The sequence below is a fragment of the Triturus cristatus genome, chromosome 5_2 (genome assembly GCF_964204655.1).
Source record: "Triturus cristatus chromosome 5_2, aTriCri1.1, whole genome shotgun sequence".
NCBI classification, from domain to species: domain Eukaryota; kingdom Metazoa; phylum Chordata; class Amphibia; order Caudata; family Salamandridae; genus Triturus; species Triturus cristatus.
This window is the reverse complement of record NC_140588.1, coordinates 1,131,253,427-1,131,278,947: the sequence shown is the minus strand read 5'-3', so window position 1 is coordinate 1,131,278,947 and position 25,521 is coordinate 1,131,253,427. Positions and strand designations below refer to the sequence as shown.

General features: G+C 41.9%; 1 protein-coding gene across 1 annotated transcript in view; it reads left to right on the top strand.

Moving 5' to 3' along the window:
- Positions 1 to 25,521, top strand: part of LOC146829894 (uncharacterized) — a 411,701-nt gene that overhangs the window by 278,955 nt on the left and 107,225 nt on the right. The window lies entirely within an intron of this gene.

The following is a 25,521-nucleotide window of genomic DNA, read 5'->3' as shown; positions in this document are numbered from 1 at the left end:
GTGAATGAGTTTTGGTAAACTCCTAGGGATAGTGGTGCTTGTCTAGAATCACACTGTGAGTCTGTGTGCATTTGGGAACCACTGTGGGAGAAGCATTTGGTAACATCGTGTATTTTCTGACAGATAACTTTTTTAAAACCTGTCATGTTGTCAAGTTTTAGTATCATTAGAAGCCAGTCTTTGCTTATGCGTTGATTAAATGAGTTAGGCTTTGACACAAAAGTGCAGTCCTGAAATATGTAGACTGTGTGCAGTTCCCTTACCACATCCACAGTAGTGAATGATTGTTGGTAAACTCCTAGGTATAGTGGTTGTTGTCTAGAATCACACTGTGAGTCTGTGTGCATTTGGGAACCACTGTGAGAGAAGCATTTGGTAACATTGTGTATTTGTTGACAGATAACTCTTTTAAAACCTGTCACGTTGTCAAGTTTTAGTAGCATTAGATGCCAGTCTTTGGTTATGCATTGATAAAATGATTCATGCTTTGACACTAAAGTGCAGCACTGAAATATGTAGATTGTGTGCAGTCCCCTTACCCCTTCCACAGTAGTGAATGAGTTTTGGTAAGCTGCTAGGGATAGTGTTGCTTGTCTAGAATCACACTGTGAGTCTGTGTGCATTTGGGAAACATTGTGAGAGAAGCATTTGGTAACATAGGGCCCGATTCACAGAACTAACTTAAGACAAAATCCTAAACTTACTACCATTTTGGTATTTACAGAATGGACTTACTGCTGTTGGTATTCACAGAATGCACTTACTACTTTTGGTATTCACAGAATGGATTTACGACTATTAACTTTACGTCCGTACTCGGGCCGGAAATTACGGCCCGGAGGCGAGGCTTCCGGCCGGGAGGCAGGGCTTATGGGCCGGAGGCGGAGCTTCCGGCCCAGGGGTGGAGATTTTGGCCATGGCTAAATCTCCGCCACTGGCCGGAATCCCCACCTCTGGGCCGGAAGCTCCGCCTCCGGCCAGGAAACCCCGCCTCCAGGCCGGAAGCTCCACCTCCGGGCCGGAAGCTCCACCTCCGGGCCGGAAGCTCCGCCTCCGGGCCGAAATTTCCGGCCCGAGTGCGGACGTAAAGTTAGTAGTCGTAAATCCATTCTGTGAATACCAAAAGTAGTAAGTGCATTCTGTGAATACCAAAAGTAGTAAGTGCATTCTGTGAATACCAAAAGTAGTAAGTTTAGGATTTTGTCTTAAGTTAATTCTGTGAATCGGGCCCATAGTGTATTTGCTGACAGATAACTGTTTTAAAATCGGTCATGTTGTCAAGTTTTAGTAGCTTTAGAAGCTATTCTTTGCTTATGCATTGATAAAATGAGGTAGGGTTTGACACTAAAATGCAGTACCATGTACTATTCTCTTCACTGTGCCAGAACTGAAAATGTAAAAGTTTTACCCAGGCACTGTCCTAGCAGTAGTCTGATCATTTAGTCAGTTTCCAAGTACTCATGTTGTGAACGATACATTAACACATAGATTGCTTCAAATGTCTATGCAGTATGCATGCAGTCTTCTAACATACTATACACTTGTCTTTCACATTTTCAATTCCCTCGTCAGTATCCATACTCTTCCAGGAAACACCCTGTAACTCCCTTTGCAGTCCTCTAGTGACCCATTCAGCACCATGTACTAATCCATTCACTGTGCCAAAACCCAAACACTTATAAATTCACCAAGACACTCTCTTTGCAGTACTCTAATCATTCAGTCAGTGCCTAAGTATTCATGCACTGAGCCAGGCCTTAGCACATGGACTGCGTCAAACCCCTATCCACTATGCATGCAGTCTTCTAACCACCTAGACACTTGTCTTTCACACTTTCAATTCCCTAGTCAGTATCCATACAGTCCAGCAAACATCCTGGCACTCCCTTTGCACTCCTCTAGTGACCCATTCAGTACCAAGTACTAATCCATTCCCTGCGCCAAAAGCCTACCACTTATAAATTCACCCAGGCACTCTCCTTGCAGTACTCTAATCATTCAGTCAGTACCCAAGTACTCATGCAGTAAACCAGGCCTTAGCACATGGACTGCTTTAAATGCCTATCCAGTATGCATGCAGTCCTCTAATCACCTAAACAGTTGTCGTTCACACCTTCAATTCCCCAGTCAGTATTCATACACTTCTAGCAATCACCCTGTCACTCACCCAGTGTGTCTCCTTATAGTACTGTAATCATTCAGTCAGTTAGCATGTAGTCTTTTACTGGCACATGCATCAAGCAAAAATCCAGTCGGTAAAATACCGAATCGCTAAAATCACCCGTTAGCGAGTGTCAAAAACCGATTCCCAATGCATCAACCCAAATTGTGAGCAAATAAAGAATCGCTAAATAAATACCGGAAAAATAAATAATCGCAATTAGCCAATCCGCAAAAATACCGAATCGCTAAATACCGAAGTCGCAATTACCAAAATCACAAATAGCTCCCGGCAAGTGCCAATGGCTAATAACCAATCGCTACCCAATGCAACACCAGTCGCAAATACCGAAAATCCCAAAAATCGCTATTTAGCATGAGCGAAATAAGGGGAACCAGAACCTGGAGGTAAAGTAAAAAAAAAAATATTTGAAAGACATAAAAAAATTTACACATGTGCAACTGATTGTGCTAATCAGCAAACCCTTAAATGTGGCCCAGGAGACCCTGTTGGCTAGCACAAAATGGCAGCCCTCTACGTGCTTGCAAGGAGGATGCGAATCAATGCCGCAGGACAGTGCAGGAGAAGTGTCCAGGAGAGAGTATTCAGACTGCGCATCACCTTGCTCGGACAGAATGAGGATGAGGTGTACGAGAAGTATCGACTGAATCGTGCCATGATCATGCGCCTCATTGCAGACCTGGAACCACTACTGCAGCACCAGACACATCGGACCAATGCAATCCCTGCGCACGTCCAGGTCCTATGCAGCCTGCACCTACTGGCCTCAGGAAGTTTCCAGGGGGTAATCGCCGTAGCCGGAGGCGTATCGCAAAGCGCACTCTCACGCTTCTTCCAGAAATTCATAGATGCCATGCTGACAATGATACACACCCACATCAGCTTCCCCACAACCCCACAGCAGTTGGACCGCAACAAACAGGCATTCTACCAGGTGGCACAATTCCCCCATGTAATTGGATGCATCGACTGTACGCATATCCCCATCTGTCCACCCTCAGCAAATGAGTACATATTCCGTAACCGCAAGTCATACCACTCAATCAACGTGCAGGTTGTGTGCGATGCCAAGCACATCATCACGGACCTAGTGGCAAAATTTCCGGGGAGCACACACGACTCCTACATATTCCGACACAGTGGCATCCACAGGTGTCTACTCAACGGAGAATTTGGAGAGGGACTCTTGCTTGGTACGTACACATACCTCTTCCACACATGAGCACCACACATGTCTGAACATCACCATTGCTAAGTCTTCGCTTCTATCTTCTAGGTGACAGTGCATACGCCCTGCGGGAATATATACTCACCCCCTACATCAATCCAGCAACACCACAGGAGCAACGATACAACGCCGCCCACATAAGCACAAGGAATGTCATAGAGAGGACCTTTGGGATTCTGAAGAGTCGCTTTAGAATCCTACATAAGACTGGCGGCGCCTTGCTATACAAACCTGATACCTGCTGCAGGATTGTAGCTGTATGTGCTATGCTGCACAACATTGCGACCAGAAGGGGGATACCCATAGAGGTGGACAGGAATGACGACCACGAGGATGACCAACCACCCGCCCAACACCGACAGGCACACGTCCCTAACACAGCAGAGGGCCATAGGAGGCGGACATACATCATGCAACATCATTTCTGAAGCAGGTAAGAATGAAACATTACAATTTCATTGGCGGTGCAACTGTTTAATGCACAGGAGCACTGAGGTATGTGCGACCAAACAAGCTATAAAATGAATGCTCCCCAGGAAAACTGTAACAACAAATGGCCGTTTTAGTCACGGCTGTGCAGCGTCAGGAAGGGGAGGACCATGGTTGCCCCACCACTGTCAAGTATGACTGTCATTCAGTCTAGTGGCGCTTGCCACGTACGCCAAGCCTCCTCTCAGGTGTCTCCGACGCCTCACCATGGCCTGTCCCCGTGGAGCACCGCGAACTGCGGCGCCTGGTGCTGGCCTCTGCCACAGACACACTGCTCACACTCGAGGCAGCCTCACTGCCGTCTTCCCCTCCCAAAGCGCCAGCACTGAATGTGCAGCTCTGCAGGTGTTCAACTGCAGCGGTGACCTGTCCTAGAGCCTTGGCAACATCCCCGCAAAAGTGTCCAAGGTCCACCTGCAGTGACACCGAGCGGCGTGCCAACACTGCGGTGCTGTTGCTCATCCTTGTGATGGCCTTTGTAGAGACCGCGGACCTCACCAAGTTCTGACGGTGCCTCCTTCTCTCACTCTCATGGCCTTCCCTCATGGCATGGGTGAGCTCATGGATGTCCTCACTCAGGTACCCATTGCCCTCTGCCACCACAGTGGTCATGTCCCTCACTGCCGCAGTCATGGCACGCATTTCCTTTGCAAGGCACGCTATGTTGGAGCTGATTATTGCCATGTGTCTTCCCTGCAGGCGCTGGACATGCAGCATCCTTTCCTCTATACCAGCATTTGGGGAGATAGCAACGTCGCCTAAGGAGAGTCAACTGCGCAGAGACCTGCGGCGCTGTGGGAGTCTGAGACGTGCAGGTGGTGCAGCAGGCGGTGTGATGCTGCGCAGACTTTGACCCGATAGTGTAGCGGGTGTTTCCATCACCTGCATGGGCCGAACTTGGGACCTGGGTCTCCGCTCTTTAGTCGAAGTTGTAGCAGGAGCAGGTGTTGCTGGTGCTGGTGGTGGTGGTGGTGGTGTTGTTGCAGGTAGAGGTGGTGAGTGCGTATCCTGCGCTGTATCCATGTCGGAATCGGCTGGAGTCTCGGAAATTATCAGCCGGCCGATGTCGTCCGAATCCCCAGGAGATGCATCTGTGTGTGAAACAGTGCATGGTTAGTGGGATAGTTACACCTACGTAGTATTGTAAACATACATGTCCCTCTGTGATCCACTAAATAAACAGTCTATATCCAGCTTCTACTGATGTTGGTGATTTGTAATTATATTTTATCCTGTGCATGCACACTGGGCTGACTTGACTACAACTCTCATGATGCACTAGTGTTAAGAGTAAAGTTGTGTGGGCCAAAGCTGCATGCACACTCTGATCCTGCTGGGGGCATGGGAATGGATTTACGCTATGCTGGGTATGGGCACAGGCATGCATCTTACCTTGGGCACTTGTGGCTGCGCTGGAGGTATCCATCTGGGTTACTCCCACGACGGCCTCAGGCTCGATCGTCCCTTCCACCAGCTCCTCCAGGGCAGTGTTAGATTGCACTGTAGAAGGTCCACCTCCCGCTCTGGATGCCTCCCGGAGCCTCTCCGCAATCCTCTCCTTTGCTTGCTTCCTCGGGTCATACCATCGTTTTTTTAGGTCGTCAATGCTGCGGGGCGTCACTCTAACTGCATTTACCCTCTCCCGGATGCGCAGCCATATGCGCCGCTTCTCAGCCTCTGGCACCTTTAGGGACAGCTTCCCAAACAGCCGATCGTGTTTGCTGCTCACACCCTCTATCAGGTGCTCCAGCTCCCGGTCGGAAAACTTGCGTTTCCGCTTGCGTGCAGCTTCTGCGCTGGATGGTGCTTCCTTATCCATCCTGGTTGTTTTGGAGGGTAGATCAGTTAGTGTGGCTTCAATGTGCTCAGCCAGTCTCCAGTCCCAGCTCCTGTTTGCTCCTCTGGCGAGGCAATGAGGGTGGCGCTGCAGTATTTCCTGGGTGGTGATGTCATAAACCCGTTCCCGGAGCGACCCGGTCTGTTCCGTAATCGCTAATAGCGATTTCGCTTTTACCGAAATCGCTATTAGCTAATTCGGTAATACCGATTTCGCAATTTGCTCTTGGGTTTTTGCATTCCTTGCTATTGGATATTCGGTAAAATATAGCGATATTTAAGGAATCGCTATTTTTTACCGAATCTGTTGATGCATTCACAAAAGCGAATCCTTAATACCGATTCCTTATTTCTCGCTATTAAGGAATCGCTTTTGCTTTTGTTGATGCATGTGCACCTTAGTGAGGTAGGCTTTAGGGCATGAACTGCTTCAAAGTAGTATGCACTATGCATGTAGTGTTTTAACGATCGTCACCTTGTGGTTCGGGGCTATAGTTTCTTAGTCAGTTTTTATATAAAATGTGTTTGTACAGTAATGGAATAGTATAAATTTGAAAGTTATTAATATACACTAATTTGTGATTCTTTTTTACAGATACAGAACAGGAGTGTTTCTCATCTGTTTGCACTCTTCTCGTGCAAGATTGTTTGGATGAAGGGTCCTTCGGTGTTTCATCATACTTGCCGTACGAGTATTTCTTGTTAGGATCCCGTTGCAACAAAACTCTTTTGCAAATCTTGCACGTGACCAAGGTGGCATTGGTCTTTGTTTGCCCCTCGGGAACGTAAAAAATGTCCACACCACTGAAGGAAAACGTTGTGGGTGTGGTGCGTCCTCCAAAAAATCATCCTTAGATTCGGTGAATATTTTAAAGCGACAACATTTACAGTTTTTGTAAGTTAAACTTATAAAATGTTGTTAACTGTAAGCATTTTATATATCTGTGATTTGTATCTTGTGGTATTTTGTTGAGAATAGCATGTTGGTTTTTTTTAAACAATATTTGTGATTGTTTTTTTTTTGCCCGCTGTTAAGTGATGAGTACAATTGAAATCACTATTTTTAGTGAAATTTAATATATTCTGAGAACAGCAAAAAAGGCAAACAAATTACTTTCTGGAAATTATGCTGTGTTGTAAAAAATGTATTATTACATGTTATAATTTTTTTTTCCTTTTCTTTCACAGATCCAAATTTTAAAATAAGCAATTTATATGAATTTAGATTGGAATAAAAACCTGAAAAAATGTATACCACTTTTTATTCCTATTACTGTGACGGTAAGTTTAAATAAGTCTCAATATGCAGAATGAGGAGGTCTGCAAGAAGCTACAAAGTTGAAACACGTTTCTAAAAACACTCTGTTTATACCTATGTAGTTTTGAAATCTGACCATAATCAGATATCATGTGACCTGCAAAAAAAGAGATTTGAGGGGTTCATAATATTTCCCATTTTAGCTATTGAAGGACCGCAATTATTTCAATCATTCTTCTTTGAACATCTTTGCAGACAAAACTCAAAAATCATTCACTACTGTGGAAGTGGGAAGGGAACTTCACACAATCTACATATTTCACTGCACTTTTGTGTCAAAGCCTAACTCATTTAATCAACGCATAAGCAAAGACTGGGTTCTGATGCTACTAAAACTTGACAACATAACAGGTTTAAAAAAAGTTATCTGTCAGAAAATACACGATGTTACCAAATGCTTCTCTCACAGTGGTTCCCAATTGCACACAGACTCACAGTGTGATTCTAGACAAGCACCACTATCCCTAGGAGTTTACCAAAACTCATTCACTACTGTGGAAGTGGTAAGGGAACTGCACACAATGTACATATTTCAAGACTGCACTTTTGTGTCAAAGCTTGACTCATTTAATCAAAGCATAAGCAAAAACTGCCTTCTAATGCTACTAAAACTTGACAACAAGACAGGTTTTAAAACAGCTATCTGTCAGCAAATACACGATATTACCACATACTTCTCTCACAGTGGTTCCCAAATGCATGCAGACTCACAGAGTGATTCTAGACAAGCAACACTATTCCTAGCAGCTTACCAAAACTCATTCACTACTGTGCAAGGGGTAAGGAGACTACAAACAATCTACATATTAAAGTACAGCACATTAGTGTCAAAGCATGACTTATTTTATCAATGCATAAGCAAAGACTGGCTTCTAATGCTACTAAAACTTGACAACATGACAGGTTTTAAAACAGTTATCTGTCAGCGAATACATGATGTTACCAAATGCTTCTCTCACAGTGGTTCCCAAATGCACACACTCACTGTGTGATTCTAGACAAACAACACTATCCCTTGCACTATACCAAAACACATTTCTTCATATAGAAGGAGTACTACATTTTATTATTGAAGCATAACTCATTTCACAAATTCATAAACAATCACTGGTTTCTAATTCTACCAAAATATAAAAACAGCACAAGTATCTGTCTGCAAACACATGAAAAATACAGATGCTTATCACAGAATGGTTTCTACATGCACACACACTGTCAATAAGATTGTAGAGAAAAACAGTACTCCCTTTACTTTAGCAGGAGAAATACATTAGTCTGATTAAAATCAAAACAGTCTATATACATCCCCTCACAATTAAATACCTTTCAAGCTGTTTTGTAGATTAAGAAGTATATCAGTCACACATCAGATTTTCTTTTACAGAATCCCTGCACTGTGCACCTCTCAGCAAAAACAAAGAATGGAAATGTTTCCCTTTCATTTTCCACACATATACATATAAACATCAAATCACAATCCTTCACACTTAAACTCAAAAGCCAACACACATTTCTATTGGTTAAACATTTCAACCCTTTCCAACTGAAATACATTTCAACCCTTCCCCCAATCTGTCTTCTGCCAGTTACCAAAGGAACAGGTCATGGAACACTGCACTGAGCACACAGGTCACAAGTTCAGCACACAATGTTACTAAACAAGACAGCAAGTGTGCTTGACTTTTCAACATATCAGCTTAACATATATAATGTTCCTTACAATCTGTTTTTGTTAACCAATAAGAATCATACCTTTAAAAAACAGAAATATACACCCTACCTTTCAGTGTAGAAAGTAGTCATACAACCAATGATTTCTTGTCTTTTTTCAATTTTTTCCCCCGTTGATCCGCGCACCCAACGTGAGAGAATCCAAGCACCCAACTCGATAGGATGCGCGCACCATGCGCGCATTTCGCCGTTTAAAAAAAAAAAAAACGGGGCAGCAGGGGGTCCTTCTGGGACCCCCTAAGCAGGTCTAGAGCATCAGAGTATTTCCACTCTACCCCCTTTATATATTTTACACACGTATTCCCCTTGCTTCTTCAGCCTCGCTTCTACCAAGGCAGAAAATGGCCGCTAACAGTTCCTGGTTTCGAATGTAGAAAGACACTCGACAGCCAATTAGCACTAAGCGCGCGATCTGGAGGGTGCGTGCTTGGTTCGGGGAGGGTGCGCTTACGGTGCGGGAAGGGTGAGCGGATCCTCCCCAGCCATGCATATATATGTACTTTTAACTCTAATTTTCTCAGGAACTACTGAACGGATTTACACCATTTAAGCAAAAGGCACGAGTCTGAACTGAGGACTACCTCTTTGCCAAATTTGGTGTCATTCTGTTCAGCGGTTTGGGCTGTAGCTGCGACAACAGATCCTATGGGAAATTGCATGGGGAAAACTGTTTTGGGACCCCCCTTTTTTCTCGGCCCCCACTTGACGAATCACCACAAAACTTTTAGGGTAGGAGCGGAGTGGAGCTGAACAAAAGTTTGGAAAATTTCGCAAGGATTCATCAACCGGCGCCAGAATTATTGGGAATAGAATGTTGCGGATTTCCTATGGAAAATAGGTGCTAACTATAACTACCTACTGGCGACCGCCAGTAGGTAATACATACATATATAAACATATATATAATCTGCATATCTATATAAATACAAATATAAATGCATGCATACATATACATATACATATATGCATGAAAGCAAAGCTAAAAAGCCTTCTAATTATAAATAGAATTGCTTTAACTTAAACTAGGGTGAGACCTATTGCATTTTCAATGCTTGTTTACTTCGGTTCCATCAGGAAGGCTTTCAGATGTGTCACACATTTGCCATGCATTCTGAATGGTAGCACTCTAGTTGCTCATTAGATCACTCTAGTAAAGCTACTGCTCACCAGGCAAGTCTGCTGCTGGTATTGAAAGTGCAAGTTTCAGTCTGCATGTCAGAATTTTTTAATGAAATAGCAGAGGATTTGAGAAGTCACTCAAAATGTGCCCTAATTTTTCTTTCTGCAGCAGTAATCATACTTTCTATGGCAAAATGAAGCCCCTCATTTTGTTAATTTTTAAATTGAGTGTTTTAAGAGTTACCACTTTATTCCAATGAAGAAGGCTTCAGGTGTGCCATACATTTATCATAAGTAGGACTGTTAACGCTCTAGTTGTTCTTTGGAACACTCTGGGAAGCTGCAGTAGAACACAAAGGAATCAACTGACAGTCTCTGCCCTTGTTGGATGTACATGTTTTACTGAGAATGTCACACTTCATTCTCACATGACTGAGAAAGATAATGTGAATTTACAAAAAATATGCTCTCAGTTTAGCTGATAGATTACCTTCCAAACCTCTGTGGGAAAAGCATGAGAAAATAGTTTTCTCTCAAACATGATTCATGATATCCCAGCAGAAGGCTTTTTCACATGGTAAAATTACCTTAGAACATACCACAATTCCTAAAATGAGTATGGTACCATCAACAAATGTTTTATAATGTAACTAAAGTCTTAAAACCTTCTATTAACTGCAATGCTTTTTAATGATGTGATATCATGTATATTGGTCCCAGGATGGTTGCTAACACTTCTTGGATGAAGTGCTGACAGCCAATCAGATCTCACGATGAGATGTGTGGTTAGGCTCCACCCAGATACATATGTGATTTTACTTTTGATTTTCTCAGGAACTACACAACAGATTTACACCATTTAAGCATAAAGCAAGACTCTGAACCAAGGTCTACCTTTCTGCCAAATTTGGTGCAATTCCGTTCAGCAGTTCGGGCTGTAGCTGCAACTAAATGTCCCTATGGAAAATTGCATGGGGAAAACACGTTTTGGGAACACCCTTTTTTCTCGGCCCCCGCTTGACGAATCACCCCGATACTTTCAGGATACGAGCGGACCGGAGGGGGCCACTAATTTTGTCAATTTTGCGAATATTCGTCAACCGGCGCCAAAGCTATTCTAAATAGAATGTTGCAGATTTCCTATGGATAATAGTTCCTAACTATAACTACCTACTGGCGACCGCCAGTAGATAATATACATATATGTGACCAAGACTCTGAGGAGTTGAAACGTGTAATAGCAGAGACATCTACAAAAATAAATACCTAATTTGCACCAGGAATGCGATCCGTGTCCGTGTGTGGCTAATTAAGGCAGAGACGCTGAGGATTCTTGAATATATATATATATATTCACTGAAAAAAACAGGGGCGTTATAGTTAGCTGGACATTTCCCTCGTACAAAACCCTCGAAATTCCCCCGTTATAGTTAGTTCAGCTAACTATAACTCACGCCCCTGCAATGCACTGCTGATGACGTCACATATTACATCACTCATGACATGGTCAGTGACATCACTGATGACATCACTGATGACATCTCAAATGATATTACTGATGACATCACTGATGACGTCATCCAGTGAGTCTGTGTTTCTGTAAAATTTAAATATGTTTAATATATATAGGGAAAGGCCTATGGAAGAATGAGTTGGTGTATAAATATGTAAATGGATGATTTAGTAGGTGCGTGACTGACTATAGAAGTGAGTCATTAAACGTATCTTACTGCAGACTAGTGACTAAACTGTGTGAATGTCTGTATCTGTCTATCTGTTGGTGTATATGTGGCTGCATGGTTTTGTGAATAGCTATATGAGTGTCTATATGGGTTATTGATTGGTTGTCTGAGTATCTGCATGGGTGCCTGAGTGTTTGTGTGGGTAGGGTGTGTATGACTCTATGCATAGATGTGTGAGTGGGTGATTCTATGGTGCATGGTTTTAAGAGTGGATATGTGATGGACTGTATGGGTGGGTGAGTGTGTGTATGGTTGTGTTAGTGATTGAATGTATATCTCAGTGGTACATGTGTCAGTAACTACATATATGAAAGACAGTGTATATGTGTGTAAGAGTATATAACTGGCAATATGTGAGAGTGTGTGATTGCGAGAGTGGCTGTATGGATGAGTATGTGCTTGTATCAGTAATTGTATAAGAGCGTAAGAATGTGGTAGTATTTTTATGAGTAAGTGAACTTGTGTGTATAACTGAATAGGTGAGTAAATTGGAGTGTGATTAATTATTTGCATGACTGACTAGGTGTGTGAATACGTCTATGGATGATTGGCGGTGTCTGAGTGTCTATATAGGTGTATAATTGCATATGATAGTCCTGTACTGAGTGACTGTAATTATGTGTGACTATACAGGTGAGTGAGTGGAGGTGTGTGTAGACCTAAGAATCAATGAGTGGGTATGTAGTTATTGGTATTGGAGTGTCTATGGTTCTGAGAATGGCCGTCTGAAATTTTGACTCGGTATATCAAAGGATATATTAGAGTGTGAGAAGATGCACTAATTTATCACATGGATGACGTCATCAGTGATGTCATCAGTGATGTCATTGACCATGTCATGAGTGATGTAATATGTGACGTCATCAGCAGAGCATTGCGGGAACGCGAGTTATAGTTAGCTGAACTAACTATAACGCGGGAATTTCTAGGGTTTTGTACGAGGGAAATGTTAAGCTAACTCTAACGCCCCTGAAACCTATGGTTTTTTCAGTGAATTTCTAAGGTTTTTGAAATGCCAATTCCTAACTATGACGTGCATGAAACCTATGGTTTTTTTCAGTGAATTTCAAAGGTTTTTTAAAAGCTAATTCCTGTCTACAATTTATCAGTAAAGCTATGATATTTAATAATTTTCATTGGATTTCTAAACTTTTCTTTTTCAGTCTGTCAATTTCTTTAATTATGTTTTTTTTAAATTCATTTCTATCACAGTTTTTTTACGTATTTTTTCAATTAATTCTTTTAAAAATTAAAATATTATTTGTTTTTATTGGGTTTAAAAAAAAAAAATGTTAATGCTTTAAAATATATTTTTATATTTTTTAAAATATTTTTTAAACTATATTTTCAAAACTTTATTTTTTATTTATTTTTTTTCCATTTTTTGGGGATCCGCGCTCCTGATTTTTATATTGAGTTCGCCAACAACAAATACAAGAAACATTTGTTCTTTCACCTGAAATTACCTTAAACTTTGTGATTTCATCCTCAAAATGTTTTGTAATCACAGGTTCTACATTGTCTTCAACATTTTCTTCTACTAATGTCACAGTTTCTCCACTCTCTTGCTGAGGACCAAAGTAACAAAACTCAATATCCTCACAAACCTTCTTCACATCTGATACTGAACCACGTAAAAGATCACCTCATTTAACTTTAGTGCTGGACTTTTCGCATAATGCAATCATCTCACTAACTTCCGCTTTTGAGTATGATGTACTGCCAGCATCCTGAAATGGTGAAAAACACTTTCACAAACTATCCTACAAAGACAAGCCAGAGAATGACCTTGCAAACCAGTACTTTTTCTCACTCTGCAAGGGTCTAGTCCTTGCAACAGCTTAATCTTTTGTTTTACACTTTTTTTAGTATATGCTCGTAAAAAACTTTATAATTTATCAATAGATTCCTGTCGTACACTCCAAATACTACTGCAATACCATGTATACACATGGTGTTTAGGACGTCTCCCTAGAACTTAATCAGCTATCACTTCTTCTGGATGTTGCACCAAATCTTTTAAAAAACAGTACAAAACCCTGAAGTCTACAAATGCAAACAACTAGATAATGAAGTGAAGTATAGAAACAGACTAAGCGCTATAGATTATTTCTAAGAGCATTCCCTTTATAGGACGAAATCCCTCACTCACCATAGGTGACATGCTTCATCATTTGGGATTCTCCTCCCAGAGGAAAAACCTAGTTCCTCTGGGGGCTACAACCCCTCTCTGAGAGGGAGGAGCTCAGGGATGTTTTTGAATACACTGGAGGATGAGCTAAATCCACAAATGATGAGCTTATAGTATGAGTGAGGGGTGCAGTGCTAGTCAAAAAACAGTTGAGTGAGAGAAGTGTCGCTAAAACTAGTTCAGGAACGGCAGACAAAGATAAGGAAAATTGCTGTAAATATTCCACAACCGTGCATGACCAGGATTAAAATCGTGTAACACCTCCAGTCAAAAGATAGTAGACAGTGGTGATCAATCAATAAGTGATGGTCAACATGTTTCAGCCATAACGCCTGAAAAGAGGCTAGGCTTTCATCAGGACCACTTAAGCTACTGCACAGACACGCCTGTGTGACAACCACACAGGTAAAGGATACATCGGGCACACATGAACTATTTAATATGTGTCCATCAGCAGTACGTATCACCTTCACCTAAAAAGAAACCAAAAAACTTAGTGTCAGTACATCAAGGATAATGATGCACTGTACAGAACACTGTGACTGAAAATAAAATGTACTTCAACAGCAGACTCACTCACCCGTGAAGACTGGGTGAGTCAAAGACCTCCACCTGGCAACCGCTCAGGAAAGGAACACCGCTCTGAAAGAATACGGTGAATATCACTAATAATGAAACATTAATTCTACATATTATGAAGGTGTATAGTGTATCAAATCTGCTACACAACCATCACAAAGTGAATGAGACACAAATACTGTCTAAAGGGGAGACTGACAAATAAATCTAAATGAAAAAACAGGGGAATACTTCCAAATTGGACTCTCCAAGCGAGAGCCAAAAATGTGTACTACTGCAAAATTAAATGAAAACCAATCAGACTCTTGTGGGAAAATAAAACATATATGTGACCCACAGAGGCCCCACTCTGTACGTAAAAAGTAAAACAAATAAGAGAGCCCAAGCACAGAGTAAAGTACTCGCAGGTAAGCTTGGTCCTGGTTAATGCATCACAGCTTAATCAGCATCTAGTTAATAAACTCCATAGGCATATATCAACTGCCCAAAACGTAGCTCTAAAAACTAAAGATAGAACTACCAAATGAATCATGTCGACCAAAAGAAGAAAACAATCATGTCGACCAAAAGAAAAAAACAGGGTGCCTACCTCTCCGTCGGGGAACCGGGCCTCTGAGAGCCTGAAGCCGGAGGTCCCGCGGAACGGCGAACAGTGGAAATTTGAGCCGTCCGCTAATGGAAAGTATTGGCCAATCGTAGGGCTCATTGTAGATGAGCCAATCTGAGCAGCCCTAGCACACGAGCCGCTGTTACCAATAACTACGGGTTGTATTATACACAAATGGAGCCAAGGACAAAATAACACAAAACTAAACAATGATGATCAATTTGACCACAATGCAGTGTGAAATAAAAAGTAATAACTAATAATGATAATTCCTCGCGAATTACCTGAATGAAGTCGCTAACTTAATACGCATGCGCCTTACAAAGTAGTGCGCATGCGCTAAATGCTGAGAACCCATCCAGAGGCTCTCTCAATGTAAAATGTGTCTACAGCCATCGTGATGAAAAGGAAATGTACGCGTGTACCATAATAAACGTGCTGAGAGTTCAGCAAGATATCAAAACGAAACTCAATCAATCCAAAATAACTAATATTGAGAAATCGTGTTGGCTAATAAAACACTACAAAGAAAAAGAAAGAGAAAAAGAAAAAGGCTTTCACAGGTATAAAATAAAACAGTGACCTGGGGGCCAAAAAACCGAAAATACACCCACAGAGTCACATGTTAGATTTCTAAGAATAGTGTAATGCAGAGACACAGCCTGGCAAATAAAGAGAGAGCAAAACATTTTTTAGAAAGGGAGCAACACAATTCATATTAACAGCCACGGGATATCGTCATTCAACCCAAAGATATCAGTCTGTAATTTATGTACCCACCATTGCTCGCGTTTAAATAGAAAGGAAGAGCAATCTGTACGATGGGGAGGTATGAATGGTTTCTCAAGTACTGTCCATTTCATGTCATTCGGAACATGTTTGGCTCAAAGGAAATGGTTGGTCAGTTTGGTGGAAGGCCGACCACATCGAATAGTGCTCTTGTGTTCCAAAATACGGGTTTTAACCCGGTGGGTGGTCATACCAACATACCGCAATTGACACGGACATGTAATCAAATATATCAAATTAGAACTGTTACAGTTGGTGTGACATTTAAGCATCCAAGGTCTAATAGAGCCTATGTCGATCTCTTTAGTCACAGAAGTATGTACACAAGCTGCACAAGAGCCACAGGGATAATGTCCTAAGACTGGCAACAAACCCCATAGAGTGTTTTGTGTATCTGATTTGCGAATTCGAGGTCGAGTCTGTACCAACTGGTCTCTGATGTTACTGCTGCGTTTAAACGCAAAAAGAGGTTTAGGTAGCTTGACTTCACCAATATTCAAGATCTTCCAATTAGTCAAGATAGTTTTCTTAATTTGATTCGAGAACTTGCAAAAGGTATGTACACAAGTCAACCGATTGTCTGTATATTTGAAAACTTTCGGTTCAAGAAGTGCCTCGCGATTGTTATTAGAGGCCCGTTTAGAAGCTCATCTGATTAGTTTTTTAGGGTACTGTCTAGCCTGAAGTTGTTTGGACAGATTATGTGCATGTTCCTGATATTTCTCATTGGAGGAACAATTTCTTTTAAGGCGTAAAAACTGACCACAAGGCAAGTTGTCACGCAATGCTTGTGGATGAAAACTGTCATATTTTAAGAGAGCATTCATTGCCATAGGCTGCCTGTACAGTTCAGTGCTCAGACCACCTTCAAAAGGAGTTATCAAGATGTCTAAAAATGGAAGCTTAGTTTTGGAATGCTCACAAGTGAATTTCAAAAACATGTTACATTTGTTTAGCCAGTTCTTAAATTCAAGCAGTGAAGTCAAAGACCCGTGCCATAGCATAAACACATCATCAATGTATATTTTCCATACACGTATCTGAGTTCTGTATGGATTGTTGATACTAAAGATGTAGTGTTCCTCAAAGACATGAACGTACAGATTAACCAGGCTGGGAGCAAAAATGCTCCCCATCGATGTACCTGACACCTGTAAAAATAACTGATCCTGGAATTTAAAGAAATTTTCTTTCATTGCTAACTTTGCGCAAGCAATAATGAAGGAGACCGGAGTGATGGAATCAGGTGGATTATACAACAGGAGAGTTTCGATGACAGATAACGTTTCATCCTGTGGAATGCATGTATAAAGTGATTCTACATCAAACAAGACAAGATATTCAGTCTCCGAGTCAAAAGGCAAGTCTTTAAGCAAGATCAAGATGTCTTTGGTGTCCTTGAGATATGTGGGCATTTTGGCAACCAGAGGACGCAAGAAGTAATCAGAAAATGCTGATAGGGGTTCCAAAAGGGATCCTAGCCCTGAAACTATAGGGCGACCTGGAGGAGGATTTACATTCTTGTGCACCTTGGGAAGGATGTCAAAATACGGCACAATAGGAGAAGTTTTCACCAAATAGAGAGCCTCATTGGCAGTGCTCCAGCCATTGGTACTGGCTTCATTCACCAAGATCTGAATCTCTAATTGCAGTCTTTTAGTGGGATCTTCACTCAAAGGGCGATAAAATCGATCATTGTTGAGCTGTCTCAAACATTCGGCCTGATAGGCGGTAGTGTCCAAAATCACGATGGCCCCACCTTTATCCGCCGGCTTGATCGTGATCGTTTCATATGATGTAAGAGATATCAAAGCATGTCGTTCAAGTTTCGTCAAATTCTGATATTGGCGGCTCTCAACCGAACAGGCATTGGTCACCTGTGTAGACATCGCTTTCTCAAACGTGAGTACTTGGGAGGGGACTTGACTAGACAGGGCATTGAATGTGGATTTATTTCTCAATCCCGTGTTGTGATCCTGCTCGTCAAGTGTAGTATTAGAATCATTCCGAAAGAAAAAATTCAAACAAATCTTACTGAAGAACTGAGCAAGTTCCTGCTTGATAACAAACATGTCTCCTCTAAAGGAAGGTACAAACCCAAGACCCTTGTTCAAAAGAGACAATTCCTTGGGTTTGAGAACCTTGTTAGACAAATTTATGACTAAGTTGTGCTTGAGCTCGGACCTGCTTGGGTCTCTCTCGGGCCCTGCACCGGAGTTGTTGATTGTTTGTCTGCCCAGTGGACCTGATTTCGTCTCCTTCCTCTTGACCGGCCATGGCCAAACCCTAAAAAAGGCTGATTTGGGTACATTTGGGGGGGGTGGTGGAGGATAAGGACAAGTTTGTCCAAAAGGTGGAAATGGAGGGTAATTGTAAGGGCCAGGTGGCCACCACTGAGAAGGATACATAGTCGGTGGTGCACCCCGAAGGCCTCTCCTATTACCTCTACCTCTCCTTTTGTTGCCTCTGAATGAGGAATCCTCAAAAATAGCAGTGTCCGAGTCACTGGACCACTCATCACTTCCTGATGTGGAGTAGTCAGATCCATATCTGCGACCCTGTCGGTTATGTTGAGCAGGCACATAATCTGCGCTTGTGTATGGATACACTTTCTCAAGGGAAAAGCGCGCTAGATCTTTTTTGAATTTATTAATTTTGGTCATTAGTACAGAATCTTTACATTCTTTGTTATGTTTGTTGGATTCTTCATTTTGTTTCTTGAAAAGGGCACCTATTAACGTCACCTTAATTTGAGAATCTAAAGCCTGTATTTCTACCATAATGGCATCGGTTACCCGTTTGGCGGTACTGATGATAAGGATAAGCCAATCCCGGGTACACCTCCAGACTATCAAAGACCAATCATTTAAGAAGGTTTTATCATCCAAAAATAATCTAGGTGCATTAGTCACAATGAGTCCAGTGGGGGCACAGTTGCTCCTCAGGTACTCAGTCATGATAGCTTCGTGTATATATAGACGTGAGTGTGAGAATTTTAGCCCAATTTACCTCAGAACTAATAGAGGGCCCTTGAAAGGTATCAATAATACTCGGTGTATCAAGAAGAGCCTGAGCCAATTCGAGGATCAGTTATTTTTACAGGTGTCAGGTACATCGATGGGGAGCATTTTTGCTCCCAGACTGGCTAATCTGTACGTTCATGTCTTTGAGGAACACTACATCTTTAGTATCAACAATCCATACAGAACTCAGATACATGTATGGAAAAGATACATTGATGATGTGTTTATGCTATGGCACGGGTCTTTGACTTCACTGCTTGAATTTAAGAACTGGCCAAACAACTGTAACATGTTTTTGAAATTCACTTGTGAGCATTCCAAAACTAAGCTTCCCTTTTTAGACATCTTGATAACTCCTTTTGAAGGTGGTCTGAGCACTGAACTGTACAGGAAGCCTATGGCAATGAATGCTCTCTTAAAATATCACAGTTTTCATCCACAAGCATTGCGTGACAACTTTCCTTTTGGTCAGTTTTTACGCCTTAAAAGAAATTGTTCCTCCAATGAGAAATATCAGGAACATGCACATAATCTGTCCAAACAACTTCAGGCTAGACAGTACCCTAAAAAACTAATCAGAAGAGCTTCTAAACGGGCCTCTAATAACAATCGCGAGGCACTTCTTGAACCGAAAGTTTTCAAAGATACAGACAATCGGTTGACTTGTGTACATACCTTTTGCAAGTTCTCGAATCAAATTAAGAAAACTATCTTGACTAATTGGAAGATCTTGAATATTGGTGAAGTCAAGCTACCTAAACCTCTTTTTGCGTTTAAACGCAGCAGTAACATCAGAGACCAGTTAGTACACACTCGACCTCGAATTCGCAAATCAGATACACAAAACACTCTATGGGGTTTGTTGCCAGTCTTAGGACATTATCCCTGTGGCTCTTGTGCAGCTTGTGTACATACTTCTGTGACTAAAGAGATCGACATAGGCTCTATTAGACCTTGGACGCTTAAATGTCGCACCAACTGTAACAGTTCTAATTTGATATATTTGATTACATGTCCGTGTCAATTGCGGTATGTTGGTATGACCACCCACCGGGTTAAAACCCGTATTTTGGAACACAAGAGCACTATTCGATGTGGTCGGCCTTCCACCAAACTGACCAACCATTTCCTTTCAGCCAAACATGTTCCGAATGACCTGAAATGGACAGTAGTTGAGAAACCATTCATACCTCCCCATCGTACAGATTGCTCTTCCTTTCTATTTAAACGCAAGCAATGGTGGGTACATAAATTACAGACTGATATCTTTGGGTTGAATGACGATATCCTGTGGCTGTCACTATGAATTGTGTTGCTCCCTTTCTAAAAAATGTTTTGCTCTCTCTTTTTCTGCCAGGCTGTGTCTCTGCATTACACTATGCTTAGAAATCTGACATGTGACTCTGTGGGTGTATTTTCGGTTTTTTGGCCCCCAGGTCACTGTTTTATTTTATACCTGTGAAAGCCTTTTTCTTTTTCTCTTTCTTTTTCTTTGTAGTGTTTTATTAGCCAACACGATTTCTCAATATTAGTTATTTTGGATTGATTGAGTTTCGTTTTGATATCTTGCTGAACTCTCAGCACGTTTATTATGGTACACGTGTATATTTCCTTTTCATCACGATGGCTGTAGACACATTTTACATTGAGAGAGCCTCTGGATGGGTTCTCAGCATTTAGCGCATGCGCACTACTTTGTAAGGCGCATGCGTATTAAGTTAGCGACTTCATTCAGGTAATTCGCGAGGAATTATCATTATTAGTTATTACTTTTTATTTCACACTGCATTGTGGTCAAATTGATCATCATTGTTTAGTTTTGTGTTATTTTGTCCTTGGCTCCATTTGTGTATAATACAACCCGTATTTATTGGTAACAGCGGCTCGTGTGCTAGGGCTGCTCAGATTGGCTCATCTACAATGAGCCCTACGATTGGCCAATACTTTCCATTAGCGGACGGCTCAAATTTCCACTGTTCGCCGTTCCGCGGGACCTCCGGCTTCAGGCTCTCAGAGGCCCGGTTCCCCGACGGAGAGGTAGGTGCCCTGTTTTTTTCTTTTGGTCGACATGATTGTTTTCTTCTTTTGGTCGACATGATTCATTTGGTAGTTCTATCTCTAGTTTTTAGAGCTACGTTTTGGGCAGTTGATATATGCCTATGGAGTTTATTAACTAGATGCTGATTAAGCTGTGATGCATTAACCAGGGCCAAGCTTACCTGCGAGTACTTTACTCTGTGCTTGGGCTCTCTTATTTCTTTTCCTTTTTACGTACAGAGTGGGGCCTCTGTGGGTCACATTTATGTTTTATTTTCCCACAAGAGTCTGATTGGTTTTCATTTAATTTTGCAGTAGTACACTTTTTTGGCTCTCGCTTGGAGAGTCCAATTTGGAAGTATTCTCCTGTTTTTTCATTTAGATTTATTCATCAGTCTCCCCTTTAGACAGTATTTGTGTCTCATTTACTTTGTGATGGTTGTGTAGCAGATTTGATACGCTATACACCTTCATAATATGTAGAATTAATGTTTCATTATTAGTGATATTCACCGTATTCTTTCAGAGCGGTGTTCCTTTCCTGAGCGGTTGCCAGGTGGAGGTTTTTGACTCACCCAGTCTTCACGGGTGAGTGAGTCTGCTGTTGAAGTAAATTTTGTTTTCAGTCGCAGTGTTCTGTACAGTGCATCATTATCCTTGATGTACTGACACTAAGTTTTTTGGTTTCTTTTTTAGGTGAAGGTGATACGTACTGCTGATGGACACATATTAAATAGTTCGTGTGTGCCCGATGTATACTTTACCTGTGTGGTTGTCACACAGGCGTGTCTGTGCAGTAGCTTTAGTGGTCCTGATGAAAGCCTAGCCTCTTTTCAGGCGTTATGGCTGAAACATGTCGACCATCACTATTTGATTGATCACCACAGTCTACTATCTTTCGACTGGAGGTGTTACACGATTTTAATCCTGGTCATGCACGGTTGTGGAATATTTACAGCAATTTTCCTTATCTTTGTCTGCCGTTCCTGAACTAGTTTTAACTACACTATTCTCACTCAACTGTTTGTTTACTAGCACTGCACCCCTCACTCATACTATAAGCTCATCATTTGTGGATTTAGCTCATCCTCCAGTGTATTAAAAAACATCCCTGAGCTCCTCCCTCTCAGAGAGGGGGTTGTAGCCCCAGAGGAACTAGGTTTTTCCTCTGGGAGGAGAATCCCAAATGATGAAGCATGTCACCTATGATGAGTGAGGGATTTCGTCCTATAAAGGGATTGCCCTTAGAAATAATCTATAGGGCTTAGTCTGTTTCTATACTTCACTTCATTATCTAGTTGTTTGCATTTGTAGACCTCAGGGTTTTGTCCTGTTTTTTGATTTGTACGTTGGGGAATAAACCCTGTGCGGTCTTTAAATTTTCCCTGAGACCCTCTGGCTTTTAACCGTTTGTGTGAGCACCAAATCTTTCACCATCCTTGGTGATTTTAATTTTCACCTAAAGATGCCACTGATTCAGACACCACCAGGCTGCTGGAAACTATGGGTGGTGGGAACCTTTCGCAGCTGGTAGCTGGCCCCACCCACAAGAAGGGTCATACCCTAGATGGAATTTTTACTAATTCCTCTACTCTGTCCATTCTAGATATCCTACCTCTTCCCTTGACTGATTATGCGGCCATTATTTTTGGAATCTCCTCTTCCCCTACCTCATTGTCTAACCCTAAACCCAAAGGTAAAATAGCCATTCGGACATGGAAAAGCATAAACCCAGTTAATCTTGACTCAACCCTGTCTGACTCAGTCCCTCCTCTTTCCTCCAATAAAGAGGAGGCCACAACAAGGTATGAGGACTGGATCAGTGCAGCCTGCCACAAATTGGCCCCAGTCAAATGGTGTTCCTCCAGACGACTTATTCCATCTGCCCCTTGGTTCTCATACAATCTGCAAGAACTCAAATCAGAGTGTAAGAAATTTGAGCGCCAATGGAGAAAAGGCTACAACTTAAATGATAGAAGACTCTACAAATCTAGCCTCCTAGCCTATAAGAAAACACTGCAGGAAGAAAAAAAAGGCCTATTTTTCAGATATAATCGCAAATGCCAAAACCTCAGCTAAAGAACTGTTCAATACAGTAACTATGCTTATGACTCCCTCCAAGCCCATTGCGCACGGCGACACTGAGTTCTGCAATACGCTCGCCACTTTCTTCTTAAACAAAGTGGATACCATCTTCTCCTCCTTTAAAAACCAAGCTAGAACTGCTAGTGTTAGAAGACCTGTGACTAATTTAATGCCACCTCACCCCATTTTTAATACTTTCTCCCCTCTGACCATTCCGGAGGTCTGCTCCCTGCTTAAGGGCTGTAGATCCTGATCCCCCAAGGACCCATGTCCGGCCTTTGTACTGAAGAAGGCTCCGGCTACCATCACTAATTCCTTGACCCCGATACTTAATCAGATTCTGGGTAAGGGGCATTATCTGGTACGCTGGAAAACTGCCTCCATACTACCTCTCCTAAAAAAAAACAACTTAGAGGCAAGTGATCCCAATAACTATTGGCCCATCTCACGCCTTCCCTTGCCGGCCAAGATCCTGGAGAAGGCTATGAATATGCAGTTAAGCTGGTTCCTGGAAACTTATGACCTGCTGGATCACTCCCAGTATGGATTTCGGGCAGGGCATAGCACGGAGTCCGCCTTGATTAAAGCCACGGAAGAAATACGTGAGGCGGTTGACCTTGGCGGGTCCGCCAACCTGATCATGCTAGATCTGTCTGCGGCATTCGTCACGGTTCATCATGACCTATTATTGGATCGATTGTCGAAGGTCGGGGTCCAAGGAGTTGCCTGGGACCTATTAAAATCCTTTTTGACTAACAGAACACAAAGGGTGGACTTGGACAGGGTAACATCTAAACCTTTCGTCCTTCCCTGTGGAGTCCCTCAGGGCTCTTCTCTCAGCCCCACGCTTTTTAATATTTATGTGACTCCGTTGGCTGCCCTTATTCGGTCCTTTGGCCTGCTTATTACCTCCTATGCGGACGATACCCAAATTGTGTTATCCGTACAGAATGGGAAGGAAAAGGGATTGGCCTCCAGCTGTCAAAATTGTATGGTGGCCATCACTAGCTGGATGGCAGCCAATTGCCTAAAATTGAACTCTGGCAAAACCGAGGTGTTGAGCTTTGGAAATAACCCCAACCTCTGGTCCCCAGCTTGGTGGCCTAGTGAGACGGGGCGCTTACCTAAACCCGCACGCTCTGTAAAAAATCTGGGGGTGATGGTGGACAATACTCTCTCTTTCAGGGATCAGGTTAGTAAGGTGGTTTCCACAAGTTTTTTTATTCCCGGGACTCTGAAAAAAATTAAACCCCTTCTGGAGAAAGATAGTTTTAGAACGGTAGTCTCTGCATTAATTTTATCCTGACTTGATTACTGCAACAGTCTTTATTTGTCAATAAATAATAAACATCTTAACAGACTCCAGATGGTTCAAAACGCGGCAGCAAGACTGCTTACTGGCACTGCAAGATCGGTGTCAATTAAGAAAGGGATTACCCATCTGCATTGGCTCCCAATCAAAAAAAGAGCCCAATTTAAGGCTCTTTGCACAGTTTTCAGAGCCCTTCAGGGAACAGGACCCAAAGATCTAAGAGAATAGATCCACTGGTACATCCCGGGGAGAGCTCTGCGGTCATCAGAAGCTAAAATGGCAACAGTTCCTAGGGCAAACAAGGCTAGTTGGAGTGGCAAGTGCATTGTGCTCAGAGCTACCTCCACCTGGAATAAACTTCCATTTTACTTAAGATCTGGTACGGAACTCCTAACCCTCAGACGAAACTTGAAGACATGGCTGTTTTTAGACTAATATCCTGTCTCACTCGGGAGGATGGACCTTCCAGGGAATCAGTGTGCAGCGCCAGGACACCCTCGGGTAACAGTGCGCTTTATAAGTTTGTATAACATAACATAACATATAACATAACCAATTTCTCTTTTTCTATTGGACAACCATCTCTAACTTCGTAACCTCTACCACTGGTGTCAACTGCAAACAGTAATTTTTTGCTCTGTAAATAACTCTCTTCATTAAAGAAAGGCTCTGAACTGGAACTGTGTTTCCATTCTCCCAAAAAATATCACAATTTTTTTTTCTATTATTTACTCTTTTCCTCCTACTTTTGGCCTTCATTAAATTGATCGGTTTATCTAGTGATCAAATTCTGTTTAATACTAAAATGAATAGTTTCCTTTTTACTTCTAAAGCCTTTTCAACAATGTTTTCAATATGCTTCTTCTTTTTATAAAACAGAGCTCTCTTTTTATATTTCTTCACATCTTTCAGCAAATTATGTACTACTCTCTTGTAAAATATTTTTTTTCGTAATTCCTTATACTGATTTTGCCTTCTCTTAGCACACTTTGTCTCCTTTGACTGAATATTTGTTTTTTTGCTTTTCCTCTTATTTTGAATTTTTTTTGTAGTTGAAACATTCACAGTGGATTCAGCGTTCTGTACATTCTGTTTCCTCCTACAAACATTTTTTATAAATTGCTGTGTGATCTTACCAGAAGATTTATTTCTTTTTAGCCACATTATCTTGTACATTCAATACTTGTGGTTGACTTTTCTTCAAGTAATTCTCCTGTCTCTGTTCTTTTCTTTTTCAGGCATGATTTCTCTAT